This window comes from Marmota monax, unplaced genomic scaffold, assembly GCF_021218885.2.
Source record: "Marmota monax isolate L192 unplaced genomic scaffold, Marmota_monax_Labrador192_F-V1.1 WCK01_AAM20220418_F8-fsc00138, whole genome shotgun sequence".
NCBI classification, from domain to species: domain Eukaryota; kingdom Metazoa; phylum Chordata; class Mammalia; order Rodentia; family Sciuridae; genus Marmota; species Marmota monax.
The window spans coordinates 4,069,219-4,091,416 of NW_026692763.1; the positions used below are offsets into that span (position 1 = coordinate 4,069,219).

A 22,198-nucleotide genomic window follows, 5' to 3' on the forward strand; every position below is an offset into this window, starting at 1 on the left:
AAAATACCAAGCAGCAGCTTCAGGGGCACAGGAAAATGCGCCACAGATGGAGTTGTTGAGGCTGATCCTCAGCCTCTCAATGTAAGGCCCTGATGCCTCAGCCAGCTTCAAACAGTGGAGTACAGGGCGGGCAGACCTTGGTGCAAGTTTGCTGAGTTCCAGGACATCATTCTTGAGGGTGTAATAACCATGGGCTGTAGCACACATGTTGAGGGATGAGGGAAAAAAATAAACAGAGAGACAAAAGAATGAGGATGCACTGCCAATTTCAATTGTGCAGCTTTTATTTTTAAATGCTTATCAAGCTGAGAGAGAGCAGAGTTCTTGGAAAACAAGCTTTCCTTTTTTCCAATGCCAGCGTAAAACACCCTCAAGGACGGGCACTGCACAGACTGTAACAACAAGGAACGTGGCTCTGCATCTTCCCATCAGCACAGTCCACCAAGGGTCCCACGCTGCTCTGATTTCGGCTCAGACGGGAACTCAAAATAACAGGCCCACTGCCTCTGATAAAAACTGCTCTTTTTAAATTTTTTATTAATCTCCAAACTGGCTGTGTTAGAATTACAGCCCATTACACACCAACTCTCTTTACTAATAAAATAAATTTGTAAAAGACCTAATTACTACTTTTACTGAACTACACTGCTTGGGGATTAAGTACAGGAAGCTGAGGGCTCATCTAGTTGTCAGCTAGGGGATGATGGGGAGGGGCTATGAGAGAACCTAGAGTCACTAAGAGGAGAGAACAGAAGGTCCAGAGACAAGCTTCAGAGCCCATGCCCAAAAAGAAACAAAAGGGCACTAGCCCTGTTTTTGTTCTGAACAGTTCCATGAGGATTCATGCCACCATGGCGCATTGGGAGGCCTGTCACGAGTTACACAGGCCTATGCTGCCCACGCCCCAGCTCAGCAGAAAAAGAGAAGTACAGTCCAAGACAGATGGATCCTGCCTGGACTTTCAACAGAGAGCCTGGAGTGTGTGACCAGTGAGGAAGCAAACAACCTATCTTCCCACTTAACCCCCCACCCCAAGCCAGGACCCCAAAGAAGAAAAACAACAACAAAAGCAGGCATCTGCACAACAGCTATGTCATGAAGGCAAGGTGGAGACTGCAACAACTTCTGGGCTGTGTGCTGTACCTCATCCCAGAACACCAATCACAAAGCTGGAATGTTTATTTGTTGGGCCAGTCAATCCCTCACCCAGAGCTGGTGCTGAGAAGTCTGACTACAAACCAGCAGTCAACTCTATCATGCTCATTAATAATAAAAAACGTGTGTACTAAACTAGTCCAACCCTTAAATAAAAGCAAAAAAAAATTTTTGGCAGTGCGACGGATTGAACACAGGGGTGTACCACCCCATCTTTTTTTTTTTTTTTTTTTTGGAGAGAGTCTTGCTAAATTGTCCAGGCTGACCTCAAACTTGTGATCCTCCTGCCTCAGTCTCCTGAATTGTTGGGATTACAGGCATGCGCTGGGATTACACCCAGCAACTGTTATTCTTAATTGTCCACACAAATCTTCCTAGGCAAATTACACATGTCTCTTTGACTTTTGATAGTTATTTTTCCTGCAGGGCACATGAAAAAAAATCAACCACTGCCAAAACTTCTTTCTTGTAAAGGAAATTGATAAGAAAACCTGCTATGGCAGGTGAGTTAAACCTGTGGTGAACACCCCTTATAGGGATGATCACACTGGAACATAGTAATTCGCTGAGGCAGAGGGGTCTGTGGTCGTTCTCTGCATGCCACATGTCTAACCCTTAAGAACTGAAGAATGCTCTCAACAGGAAAAACACAGCAGCAAATTATGTGATACCAAAGCCACAACTCCATGGGTCCCTGGAGCCTCTCAAACTAAGCTGCCAGCTAGGGAGCTAACACTAGCTTTGGATGAAACACAGCTCTGGTAGAGTAATTAATTTTTTTCTTAACTAGGATTACATTAATTTTCAAGGACTAATGGAGTCCAGCTGTAATGGGAAGAGCGGCTGCTGATGCACAAAAGCACTTGTGCATACAACATTATAAACACACACACACACACATACACACACACACACAGAGACCTATAAAAAGGATCCACTATAACAGGATATTTTTAGTTTCTACAATGCTGCACTAAAAATACAGTCCTGGCTGATACATCATGGCAGAACTATTCTTTCCCTGTCCCTTCAGGAACAGTTTAAAACATTTATTTTTGTTTCCTTTTGCAATGGTCAGAGTAGAGAGAGAAAATAGCAACTCATTGATAAGAGGAAACGGGAGAGACATGAAAAATTGAAAACTACCTAAAAACTCATGGAGAGGTTTATTTTATTAGTTCTTAATAAATATCTTGCAGATTTCCTCAGGAAATACACCAGATCACATGTAAAATAGTTTGATACTGATGTCAACTGCATCAACATATGAAGTCTATTAGGGTGAAGCCGCAGCAGGGTGATCAGCGTGCTGAAAAACTCCACAGTACTTGGGAGGGGGGGGGGAATCTCACGGCCTTCCAAATTCTTCGAGAGGTAAAAAAGTCAGCCAAGACGCAGAGAGAGAGAAAGAAAGAAAGAAAAAAAAAAAAAAAAAAGATCCCACATCCTGCTTTCAGCTGCCAGCAATGTGAAGTGCCCAGAGATTAATTCTACGTCTGGCCTGGAAATGTGACTTTAAAGCATGAGGGAGGGGAGTGGGGGGGTGAGGAGGAAAGAGGAGGGCAGGCTAACTGAGGCTGGCAGCAGGCCACCAACCCCCTCCCAAGCTATGTTTCAATGTAGACAGAAGTAAACCCCAATAGACAGCAGCGCCTCAGCCTGCCAGGGCCTTACACCAGCTGCAGCGCATCTCGCTTTCTCCACTCAGCTCCAAGTGCAGATGTTCTCTACAGCATCACTTCCGCTAGACTTTCTTTTAAAGAAATAGCACACATATGTGGAGGCATTTTCACCCCTTCTCAACAGGGATCTTTGCCTTCAGAGGCCTCCAGTAAGGTCCAAACTCATGGTAGGTATCACTATGGCTGAAAGGGCTGCTCTAGTCTCCCTTGGAAGGGAGCACCCTGGGCTAAAGAGCACTTGGTAATAAAAAGGAATTTCTTTATAAATTTGGCTTTCTATTCTTGCAAGGGGGCGGGGATCCCCACTGTTTGGGGCTGAATCTAAAAGAAATGAGGAATGTATCCTGGTTTCTCAAAATGGTCTATGATAGTATGATTAATTCAAAGGCTTTTTTTTTTTTTTTTTTTTAAAGCAGTGGGTACAGGGGATTGAACCCAAGGGTGTTTCTACCACTGAGCCACATCCTCAGCGTTTTAAGTTTTATTTTGAGATAAGTTTTCGCTAAATTTATCAGGTTGACCTCAAACTTGCAATTCTCCTGCCTCAGCTTCCCAGGTTGCTGGGATTATAGGCATGTGCTACCTGCTCAGGTCAAAGGGTTTCTTTAACATCATGGAAACCAATGAATTTTTAAAATACAGTCCTGATACATTAGCATTTTTGCCAGGTACATTTAGCTATAAGAGGTATATAATTTTTTTAGTTTACTATCTGTGAATTTATTTGCCTAAATTCATTTTATATAACTCCCATACTCTAGTAAATCAATCAATCATTATCACATACTTAATATTAAACTCTGCTGTTAAGGATTGAATAAAATATCATATAATCTCTTATGCTCAAGAATACATACTCTAGTTGAGGGATCTTTTATGAAGTTAAAATAATTGACTTTCAAAGAATAGCTAAATAAGCCGGGTGTGGTAGCGCACACCTGTGATTCCAGTGGCTCTGGAGGCTGAGGCAGGAGGACTGAAAGTTCAAAGCCAGCCTCAGCACTTAGCAAACTCATTGAGACCCTGTCTCTAAATAAAATACAAAAAAGGGCTGGGGATGTAACTCAGTGGTTAAGTACCCCTGGGTTCAATCCCCAGTATCAAAAAAAAAAAAAAAAAAGAAGAAGAAGAAGAATAGGTAATAGCTAAATATTCTCTAGTTGTTCTATCACGTTGTTGGTTCCCCTGGAATGAAACAAGAGTTTAAAAAAATCAGCAATGTCAAAAAAAAAAAAAAAGAGAGTTGATAACCCTGAAAAACCAAGGTTGTTTCTTTAGAAATTCAAGTTTGAAAGAGAAAAAAAAAAATCTTCCCTTGGGGGAAGGAGAGAAATATTAGCAATTAGCTGTACATATATTATAGGGAGGTTTAATTCAAACATTTATTATATGTCTTCTCTGCACAAGATACTAAATGTATAAAAAGGTTTAGAAGTGGTTCAGTCATTGCATAAGGCAGCAAGTAAATAAACCAATCCAAATTAGAAATCAGTTTTATCTAACTGCAGATATTTCATTTTTTGCATACAATTTTTAAAACTGTTTCTTTTACTAAAGTATTATGATTATTAAAGAAGACTACAAAAATACAGAGAAAACAGACAAAACATTCAGAATTCCACTATCCTACAGAATCACAGTTCAGTTCTGGTATACACTTATCAGTATTTTTATTTTTATATATTTATTTAAGAGGTAGTGGCCATACGAGTCAGATATTGCTGTTGAATGATTAAAAATCACCACACACATCTCAAAGAGTCTGGGAGATAACACATGCACACAAATCCCCACAGTGGTAGACATCTCAGTGCTCAAACCTCACAGATACTAAAGGAGCCAGAAAGTTCTTTTTAATGGTTGGTCACTCAAAGCCCATTGTCCTTGACTGACAGCCCTCTGGAGGGAATAAAGCCTTAGAAGAAAAGCTGCCCTTACTGTTGACCCTCCCATCCATACCTGAGCCAGAAAAGGATCCAGCTAAGACATTTGGGGCAAAAAGCAAGTGTTCCCAGGAAACAAATAAGGATAATTTGTCCCTGTCTTATAGACTTCCTCCATAAAAGAAGCCATGAGCATCCTGCCTGCTCCTGGGCCTTATCTCCAGAAGGGACTGGCCCTTCCAGGCCTGGCCATCACTTAGACTCTCTTGGCAGCCATTCTAAAATACAGAGGGCCAGGCCTTCATCTAAACCAGCAGGACCAGGATCTCTGAGATGGGTCTGAAGTCTATACTTAGCCCTGAACTGGATGATGGTTAGGATCAGGAATCCTCAACAGTCTCCCCTATTATCACTCAGGGAAGGAATGGGAGTGATGCTAATACTTATGAGCCTAAGTATTGTCTGTCAATCCCCACAATGGGCCACTTCATCCAGAAATCCACAGGTCTAAAAAATATGTACACATGCCTTCGCGCACACACATGCACAGGACCACAAGGCTCAAGGATCCACATGCTGAGCAGATTGCAGGAACCAGGACCTGGAGCCTGTCACAATCTGGAAGGGATATTAATCCCCAGAGACAGCCATAGCAGCTCCTGCCCATGGTCAGTGCTGGCTGGCTGCTTCCCAGAGAATACATAGGAGACTCAGAGCAGCTGGGCCAGGGTGTAGGACATGGATAGGTGCCCACAGTGGGTAGGGTAGGCCACAGTGTGCAACACAAGGCCCAGGAGGAATATGAGAAAGTACATTCAGATGAAGAAAAGGGTCAGGCCCCAGGAAAGTGTAGACAAGGCCCAGGAAGAAGAAAAGGTAGATAGTCTCCACGTCATTCCAGTGAGTTCTGAGGCAACATTGCACATCAGAGTAGCTCCAGCAATACTGAAGGTCTCCTTGTCTCAAATCATCCTTAGGGTTGGCAAAAGCCTTCTTCAGCAGCCTCACTTGGCCTGTGATGACTGCCACCACATACATCTTGATGACCAGTAATGTACTACAAAACATGAAGGCTGAGAACACCTGCCCACTCACCATTGCCAGGCTTGGGGGGAGGCATCGCGGCCTGCTGGTGGAGCTCTGGCTCAGGACAACATGACTGTGGGTGTCTCTATCAGTATTTTTAAATTAAAATATGTATAATATATGTTACTATACAAAAATGTGATCAATTGCCAAGTACATAACCATAAGGTCACGTGGCATTCAGAGAAAAGATCACATTTGGGGAGGCCAAACCCTTCTATCTCTTCTTCCAAAGATCAACCACCCAGAGAACTCAACTCCCCACACTGGCATGACACTTCTGTTCTATCCTTATACCTCTCTCTGAGGGTTTTTTATTTTTTATTTTTAAATTGTAATGAGCGTTGAACCCAGGGGTGCTTAGGGCCTCACTAAATTGCTGAAGCTGACCTCGCACTTGCAACCCTTTTGCCTCAGCCTCCCAAATTGTAAGGATTACAAGCATGCACCACTACACCCAACTCTCTGAGCTCTTTAAAGCACAGAAATTTCAAAACATCTCATTATTCTCTACATTCCCTCCATACATTACTCAGAGCCCAAGACAGCCAAATGCACAACTTACTACACACTCAGAAATGCTGCCCTAACCACACTTTACATAATGCTTCCAAAGACAAAGAGTAACCATCAGTGATGAAAAAGGCCATCAGAGATTACGGGAAATACCTGTACAGAATTGTCTGGCTGAGTATGTTCCCATTAAGTGCTACCACTTGAGCCCTAACACACAGCCTACTATCTCACTATTCAGCTCATCTGATGGTTTTAGTCCAAGAGGTTTTAGTGTTTTTCCCCTTCAGGAGATACTTCTCATATTCTGTAAGAAAGCAAAGGTTTAATCCTGATAATATGACAACTCCAACCTTAACTCATTCGAATGTATAAAAATGGGCTGATCTGCTGGTTGGGAACTTTTATATCTGATGCAAAAGATCTACCCTTGGGCTGGAGATGTGACTCAAGTGATAGCGCGCTCGCCTGGCATGCGTGCGGCCCGGGTTCGATCCTCAGCACCACATACAAACACAGATGTTGTGTCCACCGATAACTAAAAAATAAATATTAAAAATTCTCTCTCTCTCTCTTTAAAAAAAAAAAAAAAAAGATCTACCCTTGAAACATGTTCCTGAATTAATTATTAACATGTAGGGCTCCTCAAACCTCTTACTAAATGGATAAAATTACTCAACAAATGTTTGATATGGAGGTGCATGCCTGTAATCCCAGCAATTAAGTTGTCTTCAATAGGTGAATGGATAAACTACGGTACATCCAGACAATGAATTATTATCCAGTGCTACAAAGAAATGATGTATAAGGCTGGAGAAAGAGAGAGCTCAGCAGGAGAGCACTTGCCTAGCATTACAAAGTCCTGGGATTGATCTAGAACACAGCAAAAAATAAATATATAATTGAGCTATCAAAACACAAAGGTAACTTAGATGCTTAAAAGTAAGTGAAACAAATCGGCCTAAAAATGCTACATACTATATGATTCCAATTATATTCCATTCTAGAAAAAAGCAAAACTACATAGTAAAAAGAAAAGTGATTATCAAGGATTAAAGGGGGGGGGGATTATAAAGAGGCAGCAAATAAAAGATTTTTTAGGGCAGTGAAACTATTTTCTGTGATACTATAATGGTAAATCTATGTCATTATACATTTGTCAAAACCCACAGAATATACAATAACAATAGTGAACCCCACTGTAAACTATAGATTATACCACCATGGAGTGGGATGTTTGATAGTTGAGGGAAAAAAAATCCCATGTGGATTTTTCATATTTTCTGTTCAATTTTGCTATAAACCTAAAACTGCTCTAAAATAAAAGCATTTTATTATTTTTTTAAAATGACATCTTTTCTTCTATCATTTATTCAATTAACATATGGAAGTCCTACACTGAGCTTAAGACTATTCAACTAATATGTGAAGTCCTACATTGAGTTTAAGAGTATAAAAAATTTAAAATGCTCATGTCAGACTTGGGTTGTGACTCAGTGGTATAGCTCTTGCCCAGCATGCATGAGGTACTGGGTTCGATCCCCAGCACCACATAAAAAAACTAAATAAACAGAATAAAGGTACTGCGTCCACCTACAACTAAAAATATTTTTAAAATAAAATAAAATGCTCAATGTCCATACTTAGAAAGTGGTCACTGGGTATCTTCAAAATACTGCTGATAAAAGTGTAAACTGGCCAGGCATGGTGGTGCATGCCTGTAATCCCAGCAGCTTGAGAGGCTAAGGCAGGAGGATCACAAGTTCAAAGCCAGCTTCAGCAAAAGCAAGGCACTAAGCAACTCAGTGATACCCTGTCTCTAAATAAAATACAAAATAGAACTGGGATGAGGTTCAGTGGTTGAGTGCCCCTAAATTCAATCCCTAGTAGCCACCCCTCAAGTGTAAACTGGTAAAACTTATTCAGAAAGTAACCTAGCATCATATATCAAAAGTGTAAAAGAGGGTTGGGGTTGTGGCTCAGTGGCGGAGCGCTTGTCTTGCTCATGCGAGGCACTGGGTTCGATCCTCACCACATAAAAATAAATAAATAAAATAAAAATATCCTGTCTATCTATAATTTTTAAAAATGGTAAAATTGGGCTGGGATCATGGCTTACGGAGGAGCGCTCGCCTAGCATAGGCGGGACCCGGGTTCAATTCTCAGCACTACATAAAAATAAAGGCATTGTGTTGTGTCCATCTACACCTTAAAAAAAAAAAAAGTGGTAAAAGATTTCAACCCTTTAACTCAACAACTGAGCTTCTAAAAATATATTCCAATAAAGGGCTGGGGTTGTAGCTCAGTGGTAGAGTGCTTGTCTACCACATGTGAAGCATTGGGTTTGATCCTCAGCACCACATAAAAATAAATAAATAAAATAAAGGTATTGTGTCCATCTAAAAAATATTTTTATAAAATTCCAGTACAATAATATTAAATGTAAAACAAAGTTTTACACACATATATAGGTGTTAATTATAACATTATTTATAATACTAAAGCATGGGGGTAAAAAGTTCAGAAATAGGGTAATGATTAAATGAACTGACATATTCATAGGAGAAGATTATTCCTGTCTATAGCCATACCACCTTGAACAAGCCCAATCTTGTCTGATATAGGAATCTAAGTAGAGTTGGGCCTGGTTAGTATTTGGATAGGAGACTATTATTCCATCATTAAAAATGTTTATAAATAATTTTTTTAGCTCTGAATATTTATAAAGTGAAAATAGTATAACCAACATTTTATATTCAACATCATTTCAGCTTTGTGAAATACCTTTGAATATTGTTTATGTATAAAATATAGAAAGGCACTGCAATGAAGTTGATTTACAGGTGGTTTCCTGTTTACCTTTTTCAGTATGATGGATAAAATCCAAAATGTTAAATCTTTTATTAAAAATTACTTGGTTTACACCAACAGGACTAAGTTGCTTCAGTAAGATAATAGTATAAATATTGGTAAATGAGTATAGAAAGAAAAATAGATTTTTATGGACCAAAAGAAAAGGACAGAGCGTAAAAGATGAAAGACCTAGAAGAGATCAGAAAAAACAATTTTCACTGTTCTGAAGACCTTTTGCTCTCCAATGGCCCAAAGATAATGACTCCAGGATTAACCATAATTACCAAAACATATTTAATACATTTTAATTAAATGTCAGGATGAAAATATGCATTTGGAAATTACATTTTCAGAAAAATCACCTTAACAAAAAACAAAGAAGGGCCTGGCATGGTGGTGCACACCTATAATCCCAGTGACTCAAGAGGCTGAGGCAGGAGGATCATAAGTTCCAGGTCAGCCTCAGCAATTTATCAAGGCCCTAAGCAACTCAGCAAGACAATGCCTCATGATTTAAAAAAAAAAAAAGTGTGTGTGGGGGGGAGCTGGGGATACAGCACAGTGGTTAAGTGCCTCTGGGTTCAATCCTCAGTACCAAACAAATAAACAAACAAACATGGAAGGAAGGACAGTAAGATTATGAGCAATAACCCAGATAAGCCATGTCCTTCACTGTTTAGACTGACCTGATGACAAACTATTCTTTGACTTGAACTCAAGTCAACACATGTTCACTGAAAACTTAGAATGGACCAGGCACTAGATGCTCACAATAATATTCCAGTGAACAAGACAGGTCCTATCTGCAGGGGAGCTTTGCTTCCTTTCCCCCCTTTTTTTTAGTTTTGCCAGTGGTGGGGATGAAACACATGCCAGGCAAACACTTTACCACTGGGCTATATCCCTAGCCCCAGAGAGCTTATATTTTTGTAGAGGAACAGTAGAGAGAATTAACTAATAAATACATGCACAGTAAATTATTTAGTATTTTAGGATATAAGTAAACAGGATGGAAAGATCAGGATTGCAAGGATAGGAGTACAGTACAACAGTGTTAAATTGGATAATTGGGGTAGGTTTCATGGAGGTAATACTAAGCAGATTATAGGAGGTGAGATATTCACCATGCAGACAGCTGGACACAGATCATTCCAAGTAAACAGCTGGACATGGTGGCACACATCTGTAATACCAGCAACTTGGGAGGCAGAGGCAGGATTGCAAGTTTGAGGCCAGTCTCAGCAACTTAGTGAGACCCTGTCTCAAAACAAAAATAGGGGTGGGGAGGCTGGGGATTTAGCTTAGTGGTAAAGCACCCCTGGATTCAATTCTAAGTACAAAAAAAAAAAAAAAAAAGTGAAGAAAACAGCTAATACAAAAGCCCAAAACTAGGAAAGTCCCCAGCTTATCAGAGGACCTGCAAGAAAGCCAATGTGGCTACGGCAGAGTAAGTAAACCAGGGGAGAATAGAAGTGAATGAGGTCAGAGAGAGACAACATTGAGGGGGTAGGAGAGAGGTCCAGACAGGAAGACCTTATAAACATTGTGGCTTTTACACTAAGTGAAATGGGAAGCCAGCAGAGATTTTGAACAGAATGACAGGATCTGATGTTTTTAAAAGAATCACTGATGTACAAAGTGCAAATTCTGTGTGTGTATGTGTGTATGCCTGCCTGGGTCTGCATCTGTGTGTTTGCAAGGGATAGGGGAGGTGGACAAGAAGACAGAGATCACTTAGGACTTTAAAACTTTATGGGCTGTGTACCTCCCCCCTTAAAAAGTTTTATCCACAAGGAGTATTCAGGCCATGTTTGCAAAGAGTGTTTCTCTCTTCCAATAAGGAATCTTGAAAATGTGACAATGGCCTGAGTGTGTTCTTAGCAGGCATCTCAAAAATAACGATTACCAAATATCTCCCCTCAGCTCACTGCCCTGACATGAGTTCTGGGCATCACCCTTTCTCAGGGGAGAGGTGAAAAGAGGTTATGCAGAACAGACGATGATAACAGGGTGACGTCACAGATGTGCCTCACAGAAGTCCCCAGAGAGTTCAGCTCATAACCACTCTTCAGTGATTTACTCTACCCTACCAAAGCCAGCTGGAGAAGAGAGGAAGAAAACCGACACGGCCTTAAACCCTAGGCAGGCGTTATGAGATCTTTCCTTCTCTGGTTCCCTGCCAGCCCCTCCCCTCTTTCAACCACTGATCCTTGCCTCAGAAGCCAAAGTGTGAACAGCACGTGTTCCGATTTCAGAAACCTGCCCAACAGTTGGAAACTCCCTGCAGCGTGTCAATTGCCATATCTGCTGTTGGCACTTGGGGCAAGGGATCACTCAGGCATTTTCTGAATATAGCTTCAAGATAGGGTCTTATATCTGAAGAAAGGGCTAATCAAGATAGAAAAGCTCCAATTACTACAAATACATTCCAAAATATATGACCACGTGCCTTCTGAAAAGGAAACTGAGACACACAAGCAACCAAACAGCTCTAAGAACAGCAGCAGTCAAGAACAAAAGCACAGAGTACCCTGACTAATGGAAAGGATTTTATGGGCCAACAGGGTTCACCAGATATGTAATGTAATGTGGCTGAAACAAGAGAGCTCTCTTTTCCAGATCTCCAGCTTACAGAGTTTTGGCAATAAATACTTTCTATCACTTCAGCTGCAGGCTTCCCTCACCCCTCCCTCTACCTTTCTGCCCTTCCCATTTAGCCATTCAAGTAAGTATTCTATATACTGAACACCTCTGGGAAAAACTGAAAAATGGGAGCCCAATAACACTATCTGCCACAAGATGAGGACGTAAATGGGAAGGAGCTGGAAAAGGAGCTACTACTCTTTGGAAGAGCCACTTATATGCCCTTTTCACCCTGGGTATGGGTGCTCTAGTTATACTACTCACAGGCAAAGCTGGGTGTGGGAGGGCTAGTTTGTATCTGAGGGTAAAATGAAATTACAGCATTTCCATTTGTCATATAGCAGGCCGACTAGGTATCTAAATCCACTCTCAATGAAATGACTACACTGGAAAAAGTATTTTTAAAATCTTTTTAGAAAATATTGATGAGCTAGCAAAATAAAAGAAAATCCTCTAGTCAGGGGCTGAGAAAAGGTAAATATGGCAATATGGCCATTCTAATTAACCCTCTGAACAATTGCTACATGAGCTTTGGCTTTCAAGAATTCACAGGTTCAGTCAACACAAGGCCAAGACATCTGCCATAAAGCTGGGATCCCACAAGGCTACATCCAAAGCATACCATTTCAGATTATAGAGTTTCTAGAACAATCACATTTAATATATTTCAAAGAAACAGGGAGTGGTATTGGCCAAATTATGTTGTTACATTGTAAGCATATACAAATATGTAACAAGAAATCCCATCAGTATATACAACTATTACAATTTAAAAAATGTAGAAAAAATAAATTATGTTTAAAAAAGAAAAGAAATAAAAGATAAGCTTGCAAATATGTTCATGGAAAAAGAAATCATAAAGTCAAAGTAGATTTGATGAAAAAGAAAGCTATCTGGAAATAAAAATTATATAATAATTAAAATTAAAAACACAATGTGGGGGAAAACTGGGGTTGTGGCTCAGAGGTAGAGTGCTCGACCAACATGTGTGGGGCACTGGGTTTGATCCTTAGCACCATATAAAAAATAAAAAATAAAAGTGTTGCATTCACTTACAACTAAAAAATGAATATTTAAAAAAACACAATGGACATAATTGCAGATTAGATATAGTTAAGAGAAGGTCTGATGAACTAAAAAGGAATTAAGGAAATCATCTGGAACACAAAAACAGAATAATGAAAGAGATTTAAGACATCAAAAAACAAAGGAAGTCCAATATGTGGCTAATCAGTCACAAAAGGAGAAGAGAAAGCATGCACAGATGCAGCATTTGAAAAAAAGAATAGTAAGAACTTTCTAAAACTATTAAGGGAAAACTAAAAAACAAACAAACAGAATCCAAAGATACATGAAGCCCAAAAAATTCCTATCAGGAAAAATATGAAATATATCAAAATCTAGACAAGTTACCAAAATGGCAGAACATCGAAGATTTTTAAAAGACCTGGAGAGCTCTCAGAGAGAAAGGATGGATTACTTTTTTTTTTTTTTTTTTGGTACCACGGATTAAACTCAGAGGCACTGACCACTGAGCCACATCCCCTATTGTATTTTATTTAGAGACAGGGTCTCATTGAGTTGCTAAGAGCCTCACCATTGCTGAAGCTGGCTTTGAACTCCCAATCCTCTGCCTCCAGTCTCCAGAGCTGCTGGAATTATAGGCATGCGACTCTGCGCCTAGCTTGATAAGATTACTTTAAAAAGAGAAATATAAATGAGACTGACAGCTGACCTTAGTGAGCAACACTGGAAGCCCAATGGGCTAAAGGCAAATAACTGCTAACATAGAATTCTAATACCAGTGGATATAATTTTTTAGGGAAAAAGGCAAAAATAAAGCTTTTTCTTCAGACAAAATAAAAAGACAAAGTTTATCATCACAAGAATTTCACTAAATAAATTCTAAAGATATACTTCATGAAGAAAGAAAATAACCACAGGAAATGTCTGAAATGCAAAAATGCACAAAATAGTAAATATGTAGGTGAGTATATACAACCCTTTACTATCAAAATAATAATACAAACAAAAATAGAAACAAGGGACTGAGGATATAGCTCAATAGTAGAGAGCTTACCTAGCATATGCAAGGCCCTGGGTTCAATCCCCAGAACCATAAAAATCATAATTATTATTATGATTTGTCTGATGGGGATTTAAAAGGATACAAAAAAAGTTGAATACAATAGCTACACCTGTAAGCCTAGCTATTCCGGAGGCTGAGGCAAGAGTATCACAAATTCAGGGCCAGCCTGGACAACTTAGTAAGCCCTCAGTGAAAATAAAATTTAAGAAAGGGCTGGAAGAAAAAAAAAATTACATACAGGACAATAGTATATAAACTGGGAAGTGAAGTGAATGAATAGAATTTAAGTGTTCTATGGTTTAAAAGGAGAGTGAAATGCTGATTAAGTTTTAACTTTTGGCAAGGTAAGTATGAAAGCTGTAATTCCTAGGGTAACCACTAAAAGAAAAGAAAATGGGGGCGAGGGCAGAAGTGGAATGGAAAAATAATCTATATGAAAGGAGGTTAAGAGGGAGTGGGGATATTGCTCAGTGATAGAGAGTGCCTGCCTAAAAGGAGGGAAGCCTTGGTGTGATCCCCTTAGCACCACAAAAACAAACAAAAGATGGTAAGAAAGGGGAAAAAAAACAGACCAGGCAGAGAATGGGGAAGCACTGGGAGAAAATATTTGCAAAACGAACATCTGATAAGGGGCTTATATCTGGATTTCATAAAGAACTCTTAAAACTTAAAGACAATTTGATTTTAAAACAGGGCCAAGAGATTTAAAAACTTACCCAAGTAAGTGTGTGTGTGTGTATAATATATATTATATATATTATATATAATATACACACACAAAAATGGCAAATAAGCACATGAGAAGTCATTCATCATCTTTAGTCATTAGTGAAACACAAATTAAAACAAAAATAAAATAGCACTGCATATCCACTAGAATAGCTAAAATAAAAAAACCCTGACAACATCAAATGTCAGCAAGGATCTAAAAGTAGAACTCTCTCAATCATAGTGGGAATGTAAAATGGTCCATCCACTTTGGAAAATGGTTTAGTAATTTCTTATAAAGTTAAACATAAATTTATCATATGACCCAGCAAATCCACTCTTAGGTATTTTCACAAGAGAAATAAAAACATGTCCTCAAAAAGACTTACACAAAAATGTTTACGGCAGCTTTATATATAATAGCCAAAACCTAGAAACAACCCTCCCTAGATAAATAAAACTGCAATATCTCCATACATCAATCAGAGTACTACTCAGCTATATAAAAGAATGAAATCCAGATACAAATAAGAACATGGATAAATCTCAGGAAATATTATGCTGAGCAAAAGAAGCCAGGCACAAAAGAGTACACACTATTCGATTCTATTTATATGAAACTATAGAAAAAACAGATTTAGCTGCAGTGACAGAAAGCAGATCAGTGGTTGCTTGGTGCCAGGTGGATATCAACTAGGATGGGCTCAATAATAACTTTCTAGGATGTGGGCTGGCGATATAGCTCAGTTGGTAGAGTACTTGCCTTGCATGCACAAAACCCTGGGTTCAATCCCCAGCAACACACACACACACACACACACACACACAAAATCCTTTCTAGGATGTTGAAAATGTCTATATCTTGACTGGGATGATAAGTTACTTGAGCATATAAATTTATTAAACTGACTGAAATGCATGCTGAAAATGCATTTTCTTCTATAAACTTTTCAATAAAATGATTTCTAAAAAATAGAAATGGTAAATATAAATCCAAATATAGGGCTGGGGTTTTGGCTCAGGGCTAGAGCGCTCGCCTAGTATGCATGAGGCACTGGGTTCAATTCTTAGCACCACATAAAAATAAAATAAAGGTATTGTGTCCACCTACAATTAAAAATAAATGTTTAGGGGCTGGGGATGTGGCTCAAGCGGTAGCGCGCTCGCCTGGCATGCGTGCGGACCGGGTTCGATCCTCAGCACCACATACAAACAAAAAATAAATGTTTAAAAAATAATTAAAAAACTAAAAAATATAAAAAATAAATAAATCCAAATATACTAATAATCAGAATGACTATCAATGGACTCAATGCTCATAATAGCCCCAAAGAAAAGAACCCAAATGTTCATCAACACAAGAATGGATAAACCAATAAATGAATAAAATGTTGGGTTAGAGCAATGAAAATGAATCAACTACAACTGCCCAAATTAACATGGACAGAACTCACAAACATGATATATAACTAAATAAGCCAGAGAAAGTAGCAGTATGATTCCATTCACACGAAGGAAAACAAATCATGTTTTATTTAGATACATACTTAGATAATCAAACTATTAAGAAAAGCAAAGGAATGAATTCCAGAGGTCAGACATAATTACTTGTGGTACAGGGGGAGGAGTGAGCTACAATTACTATGAGGATGAAGCACATAGGGAGCATCTCAGGTGCCAAGAATATTCTATTTATTCTTAACCTGGGCAGTGGGGGTACATGTATGTAAACTTTACCCTCTTTGCTCTCAAACTTATTTCTGCGTGAATGATATATCTACCCCTGCCCCACACCCAGGTCAAAAAAAAAAAAAAAAAAAAAAGAAGAAGAAGAAGAAGAAGCACAGTCTCTTCTCTGAATGGTATGTGGAAAAAAAATTTTTTTAAACCAAGAGGTAAGTGCCTGGAGTGGTGGCACACACTAGTAATCCCAGCAACTTGGGAGGCTGAGGCAGGAGGATGGTGAGTTAAAGCCAGCCTCAGCAACTAAGCAAGGCCCTGAGAAACGTAGCAGGTCTCAAAATAAACCAAAATAGGACTGAGGATGTGGATCAGTGGTTAAGTGCCCCTGGGTTCAATCCCTGGTACAGAAAGAAAAAAAAAAAAAGAAAGAAAACAACACCCCCCCACGAATGATATCAGAAATTATGGTACAAATAAGACCTCTACCCTCCCCCTTTTTAAAAATATTTTTTAGTTATAGATGGACACAATTTTATTTATTTATTTTTATGTGGTGCTGAGGATCAAACCCAGGGCCCCACACATGCTAGGCAAATGCTCCACTAGGCGAATGCTTCACTAGGAGCTACAACCCCAGCCCCCCTTACCCAATCCATTTTTAAGAGATACTATATATATCCTAAATCAAGAAAAAGACTGATTGTTTCTTTCACCAACTGGCTATGAATAGTGCTTTCCATTATGAGAGGGGGATTCCCCTACACTCATCACAAAAGTAAATAGGGACCACACACAACCTTAATTTGTCCACACTCTACCCTTTTGCTACATTATTACCTGCCATCCCCCTCTCCCCTGACTCAAGTCACTTGGGAGAATTCTGACCCTTCTTCCAATTCTCTCTCACTTCTGTTACTCTACTGGTCTCAGATATGATTCACAGATCACCTTCCTCATCAAATAGCAGACTGTTCAGAGTGAGAAGATAAAAAATTCTTGCATTGTCTGTCCAGATAATTTTTAATGTCTTCTGACAGGAGAATGGTGGACACTTGAGTCTGAGGTGTGATTTGCCAGCTGTGCTAGCTTGTTTAAGTTACTTAACCTTTCTGATACACTTCTCATCTACGAAACAGGAAACAAAATTTCTGTCTAGTCTTGTCTCAAGAGAACTGACAGAAGGATCAGATGGAAACACATATGTAGTAACTATAAAGTATCATCATGTATTATCAGGGTTGTTGCTGCTGTCATTATTGGTTACAGTCTTAAAAACTATTATTCTTTCCCTTATGTATTCAACATGCAGTATATATCTGCCTGAGGCCTGTGCCTACCCCAACCCCTCCCCTTCAAAATACACATTTAGAACTGTACTTCCCGGAAAAGATTCTTTAAAAGAAATAGCTGGGCATGGTGGCGCATGCCCATAGTTCTAGGTACTTGGGAGGCTGAGGCTAGGAGGACTGCGAGTTCAAGACAAGCATGGGAAATTTACAGAGACCCTGCCTCAAAATAAAAAATATTTGGGTATGTCACTCAGTGGTAGTGGCAATCTGAACTCAATCCCAAGTACTGGAAGGAAAACAAAAACAAACAAACAAAAAGAGGTAGCTGAAAGCCCTGCTGCCAAAATTCCCCCCAGTGTTTCTTCTTCAAACTAAGTCCATCCAGGGGTTAAAAATAAATAAATAAATTCAAATAATATGGCAACAGAAATAAAATATAGCTCACAATAGCCACTGGGCAACAGTGGGATAGTGCACCTCTGCATTCCACACAAAACCAGGAACACCAAACCACATTTTCATTTTGGGGGAAAAAAAAAAAAAGCCCACTTCTTCAACAGATATAATAAGGGGCTAAGTTTCCTAGGACGACTGAATTTTCTCATTTCTTTAGCTTTTCATAACTTTTCTTCTTCTCCTTCAGACTAATGCAGTAAAATTCATTATGGAAACAAGAAGGACCCAAGAACTAAAAAATTAGAAAGACAGGTAGGTCACTTTTTACACTTTTTTTTCTTTTCCAGGGAACCACCTCTAGAACCATGGTTCACTACAGAAGAAAAGAAGTCTATGCTAAGCAGCCTGTGGGCAGTTCTCTCTCACTCATAGGGATAGTCTGGCCTGCCTTCCAAAGTCTAACTTATTCTGACCTTGAATCTGTTTCTCACAAAATTCATTGGCCACACCAGCTCTATTAATTTACCTGTGGAGTCCTAAAAATGTGGGCCAAGGTAGCACTGAATACCAGCAAAAATCTACTTATGGATCCTTGTGGAGAAAGAGACACAGAAGAAGGAATGAGAATGACAGTTTACACAGCTAACCTCAAGCCTAACCCCTTATGAAAGGTGGATTTCCTGTACAACTGTTCTGACAAGCAGAGGATTAAGCACTTCATACATTCTGCTTCGGTAAGAAACTCAGACAGAAGTGAATTGCCACAAGGGAGCAAACTGCTTTTCTGTGAGGTCTCCAAGGTTATTGTAGGCTGGACAACAAATTCTGGCTGTGAACAAAATTATCAACTAGAGTCACCTCCCATTCATAACAATGGCATGTAGAATTTTACACCTACAGGTTAAAGCTCTATCAGGCCCATGTAAACAGCTACAGCTGTCTATCATCCTGAAACACGGGGCACTCTGTCCTGCAATTCAGGATTACAAATACCACAAAAAGCAAGCATAAATGATCATGAAAGGAAAGCTAGTCAAACTCTACCTCAATTCTGGCCCCTAAATGTTCCCTCAGAGCAGGCAATACCAAGGACACACACAAGAACTATCTCTTGGGTGCCCTCTTGGTGCTACTAGGGCTTTTCTGCAAGGCTTAAATGGAGACATACTCTATGAACTGGTAGAAGAGGAAAAAGAAGAGGCCAAGGGCACAGAAAAGGGAAGTTAATTCCAGTGGTGGCCAATGAGTAACATCCAATGATTTATAGGAAGTATAATCCAATAATACAGTAAAATAAAACAGTATGCCTGAGATGGTTTTGATTCCAGAAATTATAAAAACTTTTTTTTTTTTTTAAAAGAGAGAGACTAGAAGGGGAAGAGAAAAAGAGGAGGAAGCCAGATTGGAGCAAATTGGGCACAGATGGGGGATGCAACAGAGTTTCAGTGATGCCCTACACCACAAATGTTGCTTCAATTATTCCTCTTCAAGAAACTAGAATTTTATTTCCTCAAATTATGGAATTTTTAAAAAATTAAAATTCTTGGAGTGCTTGTGGTTTAGATCAACCAGTTTACCCTCCAGCATCAACATCAGCCAATCACATGGCTACTGAAGTGTTAAATACTGAGGAACATGGAGAAGGTCCTTTCTCCCTTCAGGGTAGGGATGCCTTGGAGAGATTACCAATTGTGACATCACCCTGGGAACCACCTATCTCACCAACAGCCTTGGACACTGGCCAAATAAAGGAACACACTGCTTACTAGAGCTGGCTTTTCCACATCTGTGAGCTTCCTCATCCATGCATTAAACAAATACTGAATGCCTAATAAATATCAGGCCCCATGCTGGGGCTCCCAAACATCCCTTGTCCTATCCCTCAAATTTTTCTGTCACAAACTATCTCAAAGAAATAAAGGTCTTCTCATCAATATTCCCGCACCCATGAGTGTGAAGATCACTACTGAGACCTGAAAGCTTAGTTGGCTAAATGATATAAAATAACCCATTTCCCCCAAATGAATGGGAAAGGAGGAGAATCTGACCTCACAACTTCTGTCTCCACAAACAGGGTTGGCTCCAAGACCATAACCTAGAAAAAGGAGAAAGATGCCATTCTCTCCCTACCACCTAACTTTTTGCTCCATTTTGCCTTCTGTAGCATCTAAGACTTTTAAACAGCTTTATGTTCACAAGGAAAGCATAAGTGAAAAGTAATCACTCTAATGTATTAATAACAATATGATTTCTATCTCTGGACTACTGATATTGTGAAAAGAAATAACTATACAAGGGTGCCACTGAATAATTAAAAAAAAAAAAGAATGATTCATGAAAGCATTAAAGTCATTAGGAGGACAAACTTTTTAAAGTAAGGACTTCTCTGTTGCTCTCCAAATCATATTCCTGACTCCACATCTATGGGGAAGGCTCAGGCACAGACTGAAAGGATCTGGACTTTCTTGTGGGCCAAAAGATCACCTCTGCTTCAGTCTGGAATGCTCTCCTGCACAGAGTCCAGGAATTGACATATGCAAACACCCACCCAAAAGGATACGTCCAAGAAGAAATAGAAAGAAAAATGATGGCCCAGATGTTCTGTAACTTGTAGTGACTGCCAAATCACCACAGACCCCAAGCACCTGGGAGGGCCAGGAAGCATCAGGTCTTGCTTCCTGGTTTCAGACAGCCAGGGACCATGGCTGGGTGGCGACTTTGATAGCATGCAGACTGGCCTTTAGAAGGGCACTGGCTGACGGGACTTGGGGGCTGAACACACAGGGCAGATTTATCACTTCCTTACTCATAAAAATGTGATTCAAACTGCTGCTGATTAGTGAAGGATTTAAATCTCTACCCTCTCCCCAACCCCCTTCCCTCTCCACCCCCGGCACAGATGCTGCTACTCAGCCACAACACCCCCTTCTTGCCACTGTCCGTGCAAGCACAGCACAGGGGCCCAGAGAAGATGACTCATGTGCTGGGAAATGGAAAAGTGCATCTTCCCACCAACCAGCCCTGCTGAGTGCTCTGCTCACCCCTCTCCCAATGGCAGCCCACACAGTGGGGTCTGGACGGCTGCCTCAGCTGCACACCGGGTACTTGGCAGCATGTCCACAGAGCTCTGTGTCCTAGCTGAGTGTTATATCCTGCGGCCTGGGCTGTTTTTCAGAAACACCCTTGGAGACTCTGACCACCTCAACTCAGGCTCCTCCTGCCTTTAGAGGTAAGAGTCCAGACAAGGACAGGAATAAAGACTCAGGTCACAAGAATAGGCTTTTTAACATGTCATTCCTAGCTAAAGGGTCCTCCTTATGACCAATCAGGAGATAGTCTAAGAAAAGTACCCTGGCCTTAAATAGAGGAACCACCTGTTTCTATTTTTGTATTCACCTTCCTTCTACCTGTATTTTCTTTACTTTTAATTAAAAACAGCTACAAGAAAAGGACTCACTAGTGGCCCATGAAAAGGCCTAAGTATTCCTTTCCATGGAGCAAAAACTACTAAAAACCGTTGCTCCATAGGCAAGGGCTGCAGTTCCTTCACATTCCTATCTATAGAGGCTGCAGGTCATTTGATGCTAAACAATAATCTCGGCAGCAGCAAGTGACAGGTAGAACTTGAACTTGGTGGGTTGTTTTGGTAGGAAAGAGGAAACTGCATAGGAAGGCACCTCAGGAGGCCTCACATCAGAGTCCAGTGAGTTTCTGTCTTGGTAGCACAATCTCCCTCCCCTTTGGATTTCATAACCTCACCAGGACAGCACTTTAGAAACTTTATTTCCTTCTTCCTGGAAACCAGCACTGCTCCTCAGGACACCATGCTTCCTCACCATTTAAACAAATAGCTGTCTCAGGAATAATTAGCCAAGTTCAAAAGGCTCCTAAGCTTCTGCATCATATTTTCTGTGGGGAATTCTAAATACTGTAGCAGGCAGTCTGAGAGGACAAAGTCCTCTGGGATTCAGAAGTGATTAAAAACCCAGGCAGACTAGCTCAGAACCTTGCCGAGACCCAAAAGAAACCCTGTTTCCAGGGGAAGTGTGGCATACTCACTCATCAGAGAAGAAATTCCCCACCATCAGAAAGTTGAGAATAACCCCTTAATACAAATGGAAAGGGAAATAAATCAAGTTCAGGACAAGAAAAAGCTCTGAGAAAAGATGTAACAAGAAAGCCAGCAGCACTTTGTCCAGAAACACCAGATCTACTTTA

General features: G+C 40.0%; 1 protein-coding gene across 4 annotated transcripts in view; it reads right to left on the minus strand.

Annotated features, from left to right (window-relative positions):
- Smg6 (SMG6 nonsense mediated mRNA decay factor) overlaps window positions 1–22,198 on the minus strand; it is a 228,841-nt gene that overhangs the window by 141,640 nt on the left and 65,003 nt on the right. The window lies entirely within an intron of this gene.